The following is a 16,411-nucleotide window of genomic DNA, read 5'->3' as shown; positions in this document are numbered from 1 at the left end:
GTCTGCATCTGCTCCTGCAATAGGTCAGTCACCTAGCAGTGTGTCAAGGACATAATTCTTCTGTGCAACAATGAGGATAATCCTCAGATCACAGAGCTAGTCCGCATCATTGCTACTAACATTTTTCAACATAGTTTTCTCTAGGAACATATCATAAATAAAACAGGGAAGCTATACGTGAGCAATTGATCTACAACATAGATATGCAAATACTATCAGGACTAAGTTCATGATAAATTTAAGTTCAATTAATCATATTACTTAAGAACTCCCACTTAGATAGACATCCCTCTAATCATCTAAGTGATCATGTGATCCATATCAACTAAACCATGTCTGATCATCACGTGAGATGGAGTAGTTTTCAATGGTGAACATCACTATGTTGATCATATCTACTATATGATTCACGCTCGACCTTTCAGTCTCAGTGTTCCGAGGCCATATCTGCATATGCTAGGCTTGTCAAGTTTAACCCGAGTATTCTGCATGTGCAAAACTGGCTTGCACCCGTTGTATGTGAACGTAGAGCTTATCACACCCGATCATCACGTGGTGTCTCAGTATGAAGAACTGTCGCAATGGTGCATACTCAGGGAGAACACTTATACCTTGAAATTTTAGTAAGGGATCATCTCATAATGCTACCGCCGTACTAAGCAAAATAAGATGCATAAAAGATAAACATCACATGCAATGAAAATATTTGACATGATATGGCCATCATCATCTTGTGCCTTTGATCTCCATCTCCAAGGCACCGTCATGATCTCCATCGTCACCAGCATGACACCATGATCTCCATCATCTTGATCTCTATCAACGTGTCGTCACATGGTCGTCTCGCCAACTATTGCTTTTGCAACTATTGCTATCGCATAGCGATAAAGTAAAGCAATTATATGGCGCTTGCATCTTATACAATAAAGAGACAACCATAAGGCTCCTGCCAGTTTCCGATAACTTTAACAAAACATGATCATCTCATACAACAATTTTATATCTCATCACGTCTTGACCATATCACATCACAACATGCCCTGCAAAAACAAGTTAGACGTCCTCTACTTTGTTGTTGCAAGTTTTACGTGGCTGCTACGAGCTTCTAGCAAGAACCGTTCTTACCAATGCATCAAAACCACAATGATTTTTCGTCAAGTGTGTTGTTTTAACCTTCAACAAGGACCGGGCGTAGTCAAACTCGATTCAACTAAAGCTGGAGAATCAGACATCCACTAGCCACCTGTGTGCGAAGCACGTCGGTAGAACCAGTCTCATGAACGCGGTCATGTAATGTCGGTCTAGGCCGCTTCATCCAACAATACCACTGAATCAAAATATGACATGCTGGTAAGCAATATGACTATTATTGGCCACAACTCTTTGTGTTCTACTCGTGCATATAACATCTACGCATAGACCTGGCTCGGATGCCACTGCTGGGGAACACAGTATTTCAAAAAAATCCTACGATCACGCAAGATCTATCTAGGAGATGAATAGCAATGCGAGGGGAGAGTGTGTCTACATACCCTCATAGACCGAAAGCGGAAGCGTTAAGTAACGCGGTTGATGTAGTTGAACGTCTTCGCGATCCAAGCAATCAAGTACCGAACACACAGCACCTCCGCGATTTGCACACGTACAGCTCGGTGACGTCCCTTGAACTCTTGATCCACCTGAGGCCGAGGGAGAGTTTCTTCAGCACGACGGCGTGGTAACGGTGATGATGAAGTTACCGGTGCAGGGCTTCGCATAAGCACTGCAACGATATGACCAAGGTGTCTTTCTGTGGAGGGGGGCACCGCACATGGCTAAGAGAAACTTTGGTGTGCCTCCCTCCCACGTATATAAAGGGGGGAGGGAGGAGGAGGCCGACCAAGGGGAAGAGGCGCGCCATGGGGGGGGGGATCCTACTCCAAGTAGGATTCGGCTCCCTCTTTCCTATTCCAACAAGGAGGGGGGGAAGGTGAGGGAGGAGAGAAGAAAAGGGGGGCGGCCCCCCTAGTCTACTTCGGTTTGGGCTAGGGGGCGCGCCCTGCCTTGGCGTGCCTCCTCTCTTCCACCAATAGGCCCATGAGGCCCAATAACCCCCGGGGGGTTCTGGTAACCCCCCGATACTTCGGAAAATACCAGATACACCTCGGAATTGTTCCGGTGTCCGAATATAGTCTTCCAATATATCAATCTTTATGTCTCAACCATTTCGAGACTCCTCGTCATGTCCGTGATCTCATCCGGGACTCCGAACTACCTTTGGTACATCAAAACACATAAACTCATAATACCGGTTGTCATTGAAAGTTAAGCATGCGGACCCTACGGGTTCGAGAACTATGTAGAAATGACTGAGACTCATCTCTGGTCAATAACCAATAGCAAAACCTAGATGCTCATATTGGTTCCCACATATTCTACGAAGATTTTTATCGGCCAAACCGCATAACAACATACGTTGTTCCCTTTGGCATCGGTATGTTACTTGCCCGAGATTCGATTGTCGATATCATCATACCTAGTTCAAGCTCGTTACCGGCAACTCTCTTTACTCGTTCCGTAATGCATCATCCCGCAACTAACTCATTAGTCACATTTCTTGCAAGTCTTATAGTGATGTGCATTACCGAGAGGGCCCGGAGATACCTCTCCGATACACGGAGTGACAAATCCTAATCTCGATCTATGCCAACTCAACAAACACCATCGAAGACACCTATAGAGCATCTTATAATCACCCAGTTACGTTGTGACGTTTGATAGCACACAAGGTGTTCCTCCGGTATTCAGGAGTTGCATAATCTCATAGTCATAGGAACATGTATAAGTCATGAAGAAAGCAATAGCAATAAACTAAATGATCATAGTGCTATGCTAATGGATGGGTCTAGTCCATCACATCATTCTCTAATGATGTGATCCCGTTTCTCAAATGACAACACATGTCCATGGCTAGGAAACTTAACCATCTTTGATTAACGAGCTAGTCAAGTAGAGGCATACTAGGGACACTCTGTTTGTCTATGTATTCACACATGTACTGAGTTTCTGGTTAATACAATTCTAGCATGAATAATAAACATTTATCATGATATAAGGAAATATAAATAACAACTTTATTATTGCCTCTAGGGCATATTTCCTTCAGCATTGGCATGTACACGAGCTCGCGTGGGTCCACGGAGACCTGGCTGACGCCCGCGGCTTCCAGCTCTGCGATAGTGCTTGGCGACTAGCCCGTCAATGCTATGGGGATGGTCGCTAGAGCGGGCGCGGGGATGGGAGCTGGGACGGGAGCGAGGTTAGCAACCGTCGCGGCCAGCTCGTTCTGGACCATGTCCATGAGGCCCGATTCCTCCTTATTTTCTATCTCCTCCGGCTCGAAGTCAACTTCACCAAACTTGAAGAGTAGTGGCAGATGATCATTCTGCGCCATGGCATTGGTGGAGGTCTGCGGGAGGGAGGGGAATGGGAGGCGAACAGTAAGGCCGCCCATATTAAACAGCGGCTCGGGCGCCATTAATGGAGAGGAAGGCGGGCGGCCATGGAAGTCAAAGGGCTCGCTTCCCAGTGAGCCTGCATAGCTTACAACTCGTACGCTTCCCGATGAGCCTGCGCATTGGAGGATAGCTTGCACGCCTCTCGGTCAGCCTACACGTCGGACTCCACTCGCACGCCTCCCGTTTAGTCAAGGTCAAGCAGCTGTCCACACAGCACCTCCTATAGCCATTAAAACGAAGACACATGGCGTCACGTGAATGGTTAATAGAACGCACACGATTTGAATTATACAAACGTTTGAGATATTAAAGTGGTAGCTATTTTTTCAAAATGCCTTTGTTGGCTGTTATTCGAGTGCGCCTTCTCTCAAAATGGATACGAAAAATACCACAGCATGTCAGGTGCCATTCCATGAAAGCATGCCAAGTTTCATGAATTTCACACAAGTTTTGGATTTACTAGAATTTAAAAACAAAGTATCTCAACATTTTGCCGGCAATCAACGGTGCCCTGGTGTTTGAAATTCATTCCCATTTCTTGCATGGGACCTAAGCATGCAGCCAAGGACACATATTTGATTTTTCAACCAATTTATATGCATTAGAGCATGTGCATGTAGTTCAAATTTGAATTATGCACATAAATGCATTGAAAACTCAATCAATGCATAAAAATGCCCGAACGAACCCCAAAATATCCCAAAACTTGACACAACACTCCTGTTGTTCTATGTTGACACGAGAAATTTTTTGAAAGCAATGAGAGGCAACGGATATTGTTTCGTCCCCGAAGGTGGGACGTTCCCTACCGAAACCATCACGCTTGTTGTGAGAAGCTCTAGTTTGTGAGAAGCATATCCCCAAACCTGCCCCAAATGGGACAAAAAATTTACCACGACATGTTGATTCCACTCCATGATAGCATGCCAAGTTTCATGAATTTCAGACAAGCTTTGGATTTACTAGAATTTAAAAACCAGGTATCTCAATGTTTGCGGCCGAGTGACCGTGGCAGGGTGTTTGACATTCATTCATGTTTCTTGCATGGGACCTAAGCATGCAACCAAGGGAACAAATTTGAATTTTCAACCAATTTATAATGCATTAGAGCATGCGCATGTAGTTCAAATTTGAATTATGCACATAAATGCATTGAAAACTCAATTAATGCATAAAAATGTCCAAACGAACCCCGAAAAATCCCAAAAAATGACACAACACTCCTGTTGTTCTATCTTGACACGAGAAATTTTTTGAAAGCAATAAGCGGCAATGGATATCATTGCATCCCCAAAGGTGGGACGTTCCCTACCGAAACCATAGGCTTGTTGTGAGAAGCTCTGGTTTGTGAGAAGCATATCCCCAAACCTACCCCAAATGGGACATGCATCTTCCCTCTCGGAACCACGAGCCTTCTAGTGAGTTTCTCCGGTTTGTGAGGGGTGTGTGTCCAAACTTTCGTCAAACATGCCAATTTTTTGGAATTAAAATGCCATGTCACTTCATGCTTAATTGTGTCATAGCCGTTAGACCAATATGTTTGAAAATTCCTTCCAATATACTACACATGGAATTAAATCGCACACAAGTACACAAAATATGAGTTTTCAAACCGTTATAGTTAGCTTTTGCATGTACATGTAGTTCAAATTTTAATTATGGTCATTAAATGGCTAGAAAATCACTTAAATGTCTGAAAAGGTCAAATGACCCTTGAAATTTTCCAAAATTTGACATGACAGTTGTATTAGTACTAGTACATTTAAAACACCATCTGTTGCCACTTTACTCCAAATTCATCTTTCATAGCTAATAAAAAATATCTACAACATCACACACAATTGTTTTCTAGGAACCGTTTGCTATGAAAATATCTAGGTCTATTTAAGTCTCCCTCCTTAAGATTCGCCGGCTCGTCTGCTCCAATGCCGGCAACCCCCGAATCCACGAATCCCGATCCCCATTCCCGCACCCCTTCTTGCAAAGATGACGCCATGGAAACACTTCGTGAAGGCCCGTACGGCGGTCGCGTCCCCCTCGAGCGTCGTTGCCTACGCCGAGAGTGTCGTCGCATCCGCATTGAGCGCAGCTGCTTCCACCGAGAGGGCATCTGCGGCAGCCGAGAAGGCAGTTGTAGCAGCCGAGACGGCTGCAGCTATTGCTGCGACGGCGGCTGCAAACGCCGAGAGCGCTCGAGCTGCCGCCTATGTCGCCTTGGCCCGGGTCGAGGCCATCCACGCCAAGATTGAGGATGCACACGCCAAGATATTTCAGGCCACCTCGGACTCCAGCATGGAACCCACGTCCGAAAAGGTGGCGGTGGCCATGGAGCACCTACTTCCTCATGAGGTCGCCAAGCAGGACCTGGAGATGCAGGAGGCGGCGGAGATCGAGGAGCGCCAGAGGAGGAGTTGCGCGTAGCCGAGGTCGAGGTAGAGAAGAGTCTCCGTCGAGGAATCGGCGGTGGAGTACCAACGTGAGCTCTGGCGCAGCCACTACTATGAGTACTACAACCTTGAGGGCGGCGCTGAGGATGAGGACGAGGACGAGGACGCAGTCGACTTCAGCAGGGGGGACGCAGACTCCACCAACGGCGACATGTCGCCAGGATAAGTCATCAACGTCTCATCTCACACCGGCGATGCATAGGACGACGCGGCGGCAGATTTTTAAAATTATGCGTACTTAGGCTTTATTTTTTAATGTTGGTCTTTTGTTAGAGCAATTTTTAGGTCAACTGGCTCTGTTTAATTACTAAAATTGCTCGATTCAGTAAGTGTGCTCTGTCTGCTGTACGCTCTTTTGTGTGCCCAAATTAGCAAGCGATGTTAAATTATGCATTGACGTACCCACGGAAATTTCCACCAAAATTTGAATTATCAAACTCATCCCATGCGCGTAAAGCAGAAGAATCATTTGCGATGCACACAATCATTCAAAGTGAATGGTCTGGAGGCACTGCGCGCAATGTTTCCCTCCACATTTCCAAAATTTTGGCCTATCGCCAAAATATCTACCCGCGCCCCCCTCCCCCCTTCCCCACCCCATTTTCTCCCCGACCACAAGTCACATTTTCCCTGTTTTCTCCTTCCTTTCTTCCTAAGCTATAGCCGCTTCCTCGCTCTCGCCGTCTCGCATCCTACCACCGGGGTCGCCATGGTCTTCTTCAAAGATCTCTCCAGCGGTTCCTCCTCCAGCGACGACTCCTTCACCACCCGGGTATGCCTCTCTTCTGTCTCTCTCGGGCTATGACTTAGAATGAAGGATTTTTACCCGGTAGTCGATTTGAGTCATTTCTTCCTCTTGTAGCTCCCTAGGACCATCAGTGGCAACGGGTGGAGCGGGGTGGCTGAAGATCTATCTGCTCGTTGTCACCATCAATCTCCATGTGTGAAGCTAGTTGTGTTTGAATCTGTGGACATTGGGAGGAAGTTTCTGGCATGTGCAGAGAAGGTTAGACCCTCTTTCATTGTTACAAATCATTTGTTAGATGTGATTCAGACATTGTCACGGTCCCAACCCATTCATACCACACCTTCAACCAAACGCATCCTAAGACAGTGTCATAGTTTGTACCTAGTATATTAAATTGTTGCCATCTCATCAACAGTGCCATTAGAAAATTATTTGGCACCGCTTCAGCAGTTTGTGCAGCCAACTTTGGTCAACACATTCGAGCAGCCAAGCAGTAAAATACTAAATCTTTATGGCACGAAGGAACTGGGCATCGGAGCAACTACGTGCTCCGGAGTCCGGGTCCCTGATTTTTTTCCGCTGCATCGGCTCGCCAGTGCAGGGCACTGGTGCGAGATGTAGCAACAGTTGTCTTTACCCTAGTTTTGGTATACATAGTGGACGGCCTTAGTGCTATTAGTTCTATGTTACTAAATTTGTGGATGTACACACCTGTTAGTGTCAATTTGCTGTCATCCATACACTGTCACTATGCTGTTGCAGTTATATTTACCTTCCTCATAAAATGTTCAATTTCTTATTTATTGTACATGAGTAAGAACTTGTAGCATTATTGTAGTTAATTATAGCTTCTGATGTTCCAAGATTTGGTTGTTGTCTCAGTAGCAATTAATTCATTTGCACATTGATCTTTTTGAGAAGATATGTCATAATTAACATGTTTCTTCAGTTTTTCAAAATAAGCATTGGTGATTTTCTATGTTGCTATAAACCCATTTCCCTTACAATTGTTACTGATCTAGTTTTAAATATTATAGGATGAACAGAAGTGTTCTTACTTGGAGTGGGTTGATCAAGAGTGGCCACAGTCTTTGAAGATGTGCCTAGAGAAGCTCTGGAGCATGTATGAGGAAGAGAAGAGATGTAGGCTTAGAGAAATTGTTGTCAACGCTGAAGAATATTTGAAGATGCCGGATAAAAATAGGAAGGTGGAGAATGAGCTCAGATTTTTTAAATCAGACTTTGCTAAGATGGTGTTGGCGAAGGAGGAGGCACTTTCCCAGTTGGCTAGTGCAAAATAGGTTCTTACTGAACTGAAAGCAGAGGTGGATAAGACGAGCCTGGATGATCTCTATTAGGGAAATGAATATATATTGTTCTTATGAAGTTGAACTAGCTATATATTGTACTGTGTTGTTTTCATGTACTATCGTACTATGATGTTATAATATATTTATGTGCCTGATATGAAATTGGCAAACAACTGTTCGATATGAAATGTGAATTTGCATAATACTGGAATTATTAATTGTAAACTAATAAACCTGCTAAATGTGTCATGGACCTTTGCAAATGGTTCTAGCAGTAAAAGCGCTTGCGATGGATAGCCCAATGCCATATAGTTTTCTTCATCAAATCGTGTGTGATGTAGTTGATAAAAAGCAAACAGTTAACCAAGGCAGACCGTGTGTGATAGTTACACCTTTCACACACGAGCCTGCACATAAAACCGTGTGGGATGTACGTACGAACGAAAACATTTTCCCTAGATTGACTGTGTGGGATGTACATAAGAACGGAAACGTATTCCTTGGATTGACTGTGTGTGATATACATACCTACGGAAATGTTTTTCTGGGATTCACCGTGTGGGATGTACATACCTACGGAAATCTTTTTTTGGGATTCACCATATGGGATTTACATACCTACGGAAATGTTTTTCTGGGATTCACCGTGTGGGATGTACATACCTACGGAAATGTTTTTCTGGGATTCATCGTGTGGGATGTACATACCTACGGAAATGATTGGGTTTTGATGCCTCTCCCGATCACACACGGTCCCAGTCTGTGTCCCACTAACGATTTCTGGGTCGTGTGGGAAGGACCCCCCTATTGCCCACACTCACTTGGCGATGGTTCCAAATGCCGTCGCAGAAAGGGGTTAAAAACCGTTTGTATAGCACTGATGCATACTAGTGGCAAGTGAAGGAAATATGTCTTAGAGGCAATAATAAAGTTGTTATTTATATTTACTTATATCATGATAAATGTTTATTATTCATGCTAGAATTGTATTAACCGGAAACTTAATACATGTGTGAATACATAGACAAACAGAGTGTCACTAGTATGCCTCTACTTGACTAGCTCGTTAATCAAAGATGGTTAAGTTTCCTAGCCATGGACAAAGAGTTGCCATTTGATGAACGGGATCACATCATTAGAGAATGATGTGATTGACTTGACCCATCCATTAGCTAAGCACGATGATCGTTTAGTGTACTGCTATTGCTTTCTCCATAACTTATACATGTTCGTATGACTGTGAGATTATGCAACTCCCGAATACCGGAGGAACACTTAGTGTGCTATCAAACATCACAACATAACTAGGTGACTATAAAGATGCTCTACAGGTGTCTCCAATGGTGTTTGTTGAGTCGGCATAGATGAAGATTAGGATTTGTCACTCCGTGTATCGGAGAGGTATCTCTGGGCCCTCTCGGTAATGCACATCACTATAAGCCTTGCAAGCAATGTGACTAACGAGTTAGTTATGGGATGTTGCATTACGCAATGAGTAAAGAGACTTGCCGGTAACGAGATTGAACTAGGTATTGAGATACCGATGATCAAATCTCGGGCAAGTAACATACCGATGACAAAGGGAACAACGTATGTTATTATGTGCTTTGACCGATAAAGATCTCCATAGAATATGTAGGAACCAATATGAGCATCCAGGTTCTGCTATTGGTTATTGACCGGAGATGAGTCTCGGTCATGTCTACATAGTTCTCGAACATGTAGGGTCTGCACGCTTAACGTTTAGTGACGATCAATATTATGAGTTTATGTGTTTTGATGTATCGAAGGTTGTTCGAAGTCCCGGATGTGATCACGGACATGACGAGAAGTCTTGAAATGGTCGAGACATAAAGATTGATATATTGGACGGCTATATTCGGACACCGAAAATGTTCCGGGTGGTTTCGGATAAAACCGGAATGCCGGAGGGTTACCGGACCCCCCCCCCCCCGAAACTAATGGGACTAGATGGGCCTTAGTGGAGAGAGAGGGGCTGCCAGGGCAGGCCGCGCGCCCGCTCCCCCTTGAGTCCGAATTGGACTAGGAAGGGGGGCGGCGCCCCCCTTTTCCTTCCCCTCTCCCACTCCTTCCTTCCCCCTCCTAGTACGACTAGGAAAGGATGAATCCTACTCCTACTAGGAGGAGGATTCCTCATCTCCTTGGGCGCCCCAAGGGCCGGCCGACCTCCCCCCTTGCTCCTTTATATACGGGGGCAGGGGCACCCTAGGACACACAAGTTGACATTGTTTAGCCGTGTGCGGTGCCCCCCTCCACCATAATCCACCTCGGACATATCGTTGCAGTGCTTAGGCGTAGCCCTGCGCTAGTAGCTTCATGATCACCGTCATCACACCGTCGTGCTGACGAAACTCTCCCTCGACACTCAGCTGGATCTAGAGTTCGTGGGACGTCACTGAGCTGAACGTGTGCAGATCGTGGAGGTGTCGTACCTTCGGTGCTAGGATCGGTCGGATCGTGAAGACGTATGACTACATCACCCGCGTTGTCATAATGCTTCCTCTTACGGTCTATGAGGGTACATAGACAACACTCTTCCCCTCTCATTGCTATGCATCACCTAGATGGATCTTGTGTGTGCGTAGGAAAATTTTTGAAATTACTGCGTTCCCCAACAGTGGCATCAGAGCCAGGTCTATGCGTAGATGTTATATGCATGAGTAGAACACAAAGGAGTTGTGGGCGTGGATATATACATATTTCTTGCCGTCACTAGTTGATTCTTGATTAAGCGGTATTGTTGGATGAAGCGGCTCAGACCCATATGGTTGTCGCTTTATTGTATGAAATGCAATCGCCATGTAATTGATTTACTTTATCACTAAGCGGTAGCGGTAGACGTAGAAGCAATAGTTGGCGAGACGATAGCAATGCTTCAATGGAGATCAAGGTGTCAAGCCGGTGATGATGGTGATCATGACGGTGCTTTGGAGATGGAGATCAAAGGCACAAGATGATGATGACCATATCATATCACTTATATTGATTGCATGTGATGTTTATCCTTATGCATCTTATTTTGCTTAGTTCGGTGGTAGCATTATAAGATGATCTCTCACTAAATTTCAAGGTACAAGTGTTCTCCCTGAGTATGCACCGTTGCTACAGTTCGTCGTGCCGAGACATCACCTGATGATCAGATGTGATAAGCTCTACGTTCACATACAACGGGTGCAAGCCAGTTTTGCACACGTGGAATACTCGGGTTAAAATTGACGAGCCTAGCATATGCAGATATCGCCTCGGAACACTGAGACCGAAAGGTCGAGCGTGAATCATATAGTAGATATGATCAACATAGTGATGTTCACCATTGAAAACAACTCCATCTCACGTGATGATCGGACATGGTTTAGTTGATATGGATCATGTGATCGCTTAGATGATTAGAGGGATGTCTATCTAAGTGGGAGTTCTTAAGTAATTTGATTAATTGAACTTTAATTTTTCATGAACTTAGTACCTAATAGTATTTTGCATGTCTATGTTGTTGTAGATAGATGGCCCGTGTTGTTGTTCCATTGAATTTTAATGCATTCCTAGAGAAAGCTAAGTTGAAAGATTATGGTAGCAACTACACGGACTAGGTCCGTAACTTGAGGATTATCCTCATTGTTGCACAGAAGAATTACATCCTGGAAGCACCGCTAGGTGACAAACCCGCTGTAGGAGCAACGTCAGATGTTATGAACACCTGGCAGAGCAAAGCTGATGACTACTTGATAGTTCAGTGTGCCATGCTTTATGGCTTAGAACCGGGACTTCGACGACGTTTTGAACATCATGGAGCATATGAGATGTTCCAGGAGTTGAAGTTAATATTTCAAGCAAATGCCCGGATTGAGAGATATGAAGTCTCCAATAAGTTCTACAGCTGCAAAATGGAGGAGAATAGTTCTGTCAGTGAACATATACTTAGAATGTCTGGGTACCATGACCACTTGAGTCAGCTGGGAGTTAATCTTTGTGATGATAGTGTCATTGACAGAGTTCTTCAATCACTGCCACCAAGCTACAAGAGCTTCGTGATGAACTATAATATGCAAGGGATGGATAAGACGATTCCCGAGCTCTTCGCAATGCTAAAGGCTGCGGAGGTAGAAATCAAGAAGGAGCATCAAGTGTTGATGGTCAACAAGACCACCAGTTTCAAGAAAAGGGGTAAAGGGAAGAAGGGGAACTTCAAGAAGAACGGCAAGCAAGTTGCTGCTCAAGTGAAGAAGCCCAATTCTGGACCTAAGCCTGAGACTGAGTGCTTCTACTGCAAAGGAACTGGTCACTGGAAGCAGAACTGCCCCAAGTATTTGGCGGAGAAGAAGGATGGCACAGTGAAAGGTATATTTGATATACATGTTATTGATGTGTACCTTAATAATGCTCGTAGTAGCTCATGTGTATTTGATACTGGTTCAGTTGCTAAGATTTGCAACTCGAAACAAGGGCTATGAATTAAGCAAAGATTGGCTAAGGACGAGGTGATGATGCGCGTGGGAAATGGTTCCAAAGTCGATGTGATCATCGTCGGCACGCTACCTCTACATCTACCTTCAGGATTAGTATTAGACCTAAATAATTGTTATTTGGTGCCAGCGTTGAGCATGAACATTATATCTGGATCTTGTTTGATGCGAGATGGTTATTCATTTAAATCAGAGAATAACGGTTGTTCTATTTATATGAATAATATCTTTTATGGTCATGCACCCTTGATGAGTGGTCTGTTTTTACTAAATCTTGATAGTAGTGATACACATGTTCATAATATTGAAGCCAAAAGATATAAGTTTAATAATGACAGTGCAACTTATTTGTGGCACTGCCGTTTAGGTCATATTAGTGTAAAGTGCATGAAGAAACTACATGCTGATGGACTTTTGGAATCACTTGATTATGAATCACTTGATGCTTGCGAACCATGCCTCATGGGCAATATGACTAAAACTCCGTTCTCCAGAACAATGGAGCGAGCAACAGACTTGTTGGAAATAATACATACTGATGTATGCGGTCCGATGAGTGTTGATGCTCGCGGTGGGTACCGTTATTTTCTTACATTCATAGATGATTTAAGCAGATATGGGTATATCTACTTGATGAAACATAAATCTGAAACATTTGAAAAGTTCAAAGAATTTCAGAGTGAAGTGGAAAATCATCGTAACAAGAAAATTAAGTTTCTATGATCTGATCGTGGAGGTGAATGTTTGAGTTATGAGTTTGGTCTTCATTTGAAACAATGCGGAATAATTTCGCAACTCACGCCACTTGGAACACCACAACGTAATGGTGTGTCCGAATGTCGTAACCGCACTTTATTAGATATGGTGCGATCTATGATGTCTCTCACTGATTTACCACTATCGTTTTGGGGTTATGCTTTAGAGACGGCTGCATTCACGTTAAATAGGGCACGATCTAAAACCATTGGAACGAAACCTTATGAACTGTGGTTTGGCAAGAAACCCAAGTTGTCGTTTCTTAAAGTTTGGGGATGTGATGCTTATGTGAAAAAGCTTCAACCTGATAAGCTCGAACCCAAATCGGAGAAATGTGTCTTCATAGGATACCCAAAGGAGACTGTTGGGTACACCTTCTATCACAGATCCAAAGGCAAGATATTCATTGCTAAGAATGGATCCTTTCTAGAGAAGGAGTTTCTCTCGAAATAAGTGAGTGGGAGGAAAGTAGAACTTGGTGAGGTAACAGTACCTGATCCCTTATTGGAAAGTAGTTCATCACTGAAATCAGTTCCAGTGATTCCTACACCAGTAAGTGAGGAAGCTAATGATGATGATCATGAAACTTCTTATCAAGTTAGTACCGAACCTCGTAGGTCAACCAAAGTAAGATCCGCACCAGAGTGGTACATTATTCCTGTTCTGGAGGTCATGTTACTTGACCATGACGAACCTACGAACTATGAGGAAGCGATGATGAGCCCAGATTCCACAAAATGGCTTGAGGCCATGAAATCTGAGATGGGATCCATGTATGAGAACAAAGTGTGGACTGTGGTTGACTTGCCCGATGATCGGCAGGCCATAGAGAATAAATGGATATTCAAGAAGAAGAATGACGCTGACGGTAATATTACTGTCTACAAAGCTTGACTTGTTGCAAAAGGTTTTCGACAAGTTCAAGGAGCTGACTATGATGTGACCTTCTCACCCGTAGTGATGCTTAAGTCCGTCCGAATCATGTTAGCAATTGCCGCATTTTATGATTATGAAATTTGGCAAATGGATGTCAAAACTGCATTCCTTAATGGATATCTTAAAGAAGAGTTGTATATGATGCAACCAGAAGGTTTTGTCGATCCAAAAGGTGCTAACAAAGTGTGCAAGCTCCAGCGATCCATTTATGGACTGGTGCAAGCCTCTCGGAGTTGGAATATACGCTTTGATAGTGTGATTAAAGCATATGGTTTTATACAGACTTTTGAAGAAGCATGTATTTACAAGAAAGTGAGTGGGAGCTCTATAGCATTTCCGATATTATATGTGGATGACATATTGTTGATCAGAAATGACACTGAATTTCTGAATAGCATAAAAGATACTTGAATAAGAATTTTTCAATGAAAGGCCTCGGTGAAGCTGCTTATATATTGGGCATCAAGATCTATAGAGATAGATCAAGACACTTAATTGGACTTTCACAAAGCACATACCTTGATAAAGTTTTGAAGAGGTTCAAAATGGATCAAGCAAAGAAAGGGTTCTTGCCTGTGTTACAAGGTGTGAAGTTGAGTCAGACTCAATGCCCGACCACTGCAGAAGATAGAGAGAAAATGAAAGTCATTCCCTATGCTTCAGCCATAGGTTCTATCATGTATGCAATATTGTGTACCAGACCTGATGTGTGCCTTGCTATTAGTTTAGCAGGGAGGTACCAAAGTAATCCAGGAGTGGATCACTGGACATCGGTCAAGAACATCCTGAAATACCTGAAAAGGACTAAGGATATGTCTCTCATTTATGGAGGTGACAAAGAGCTTGTCATAAACAGTTACGTCGATGCAAGCTTTGACACTGATCCGGATGACTCTAACTCACAAACCGGATACGTATTTTTATTAAATGGTGGAGCTGTCAGTTGGTGCAGTTCCAAGCAGAGCGTCGTGGCGGGATCTATCTGTGAAGTGGGATAAATAGCTGCTTCGGAAGCAACAAATGAAGGAGTTCATATTCGATCTAGGTGTCATACCTAGTGCATCGGGTCCAATGAAAATATTTTGTGACAATACTGGTGCAATTGCCTTGGCAAGGGAATCCAAATTTCACAAGAGAACCAAGCACATCAAGAGACGCTTCAATTCCATCCACGATCAAGTCAAGGAGGGAGACATAGAGATTTGCAAGATACATACGGATCTGAATGTTGCAGACCCGTTGACTAAGCCTCTCTCACGAGCAAAACATGATCAGCACCAAAACTCCATGGGTGTTAGAATCATTACAATGTAATCTAGATTATTGACTCTAGTGCAAGTGGGAGACTGAAGGAAATATGCCCTAGAGGCAATAATAAAGTTGTTATTTATATTTCCTTATATCATTATAAATGTTTATTATTCATGCTAGAATTGTATTAATCAGAAACTTAGTACATGTGTGAATACATAGACAAACAGAGTGTCACTAGTATGCCTCTACTTGACTAGCTCGTTAATCAAAGATGGTTAAGTTTCCTAGCCATGGACAAAAAGTTGTCATTTGATGGACGGGATCACATCATTAGATAATTATGTGATTGACTTGACCCATCCGTTAGCTTAGCACGATGATCATTTAGTTTACTGCTATTCCTTTCTCCATAACTTATACATGTTCCTATGACTGTGAGATTATGCAACTCCCGAATACCGAAGGAACACTTAGTGTGCTATAAAATGTCACAATGTAACTGGGTGACTATAAAGATGCTCTACAAGTGTCTCCGATGGTGTTTGTTGAGTTGGCATAGATCAAGATTAGGATTTGTCACTCCGTGTATTGGAGAGGTATCTCTGGGCCCTCTCGGTAATGCACATCACTATAAGCCTTGCAAGCAATGTGACTAATGAGTTAGTTATGGGATGTTGCATTACGGAACGAGTAAATAGACTTGCCGGTAACGAGATATAACTAGGTATTGAGATACCGATGATCGAATCTCGGGCAAGTAACATACCGATAACAAAGGGAACAACGTATGTTGTTATGCGGTTTGACCGATAAAGATCTTCGTAGAATATGTAGGAACCAATATGAGCATCTAGGTTCCGCTATTGGTTATTGACCGAAGATGAGTCTCGGTCATGTCTACATAGTTCTCTAACCCGTAGGGTCCGCACGCTTAACAATCGGTGACGATCAGTATTATGAGTTTATGTGTTTTGATGTACCG

The sequence above is a fragment of the Triticum dicoccoides genome, chromosome 2A (genome assembly GCF_002162155.2).
Source record: "Triticum dicoccoides isolate Atlit2015 ecotype Zavitan chromosome 2A, WEW_v2.0, whole genome shotgun sequence".
Taxonomy (NCBI): Eukaryota; Viridiplantae; Streptophyta; class Magnoliopsida; order Poales; family Poaceae; genus Triticum; species Triticum dicoccoides.
Note: the sequence above shows the minus strand (reverse complement) of the source record.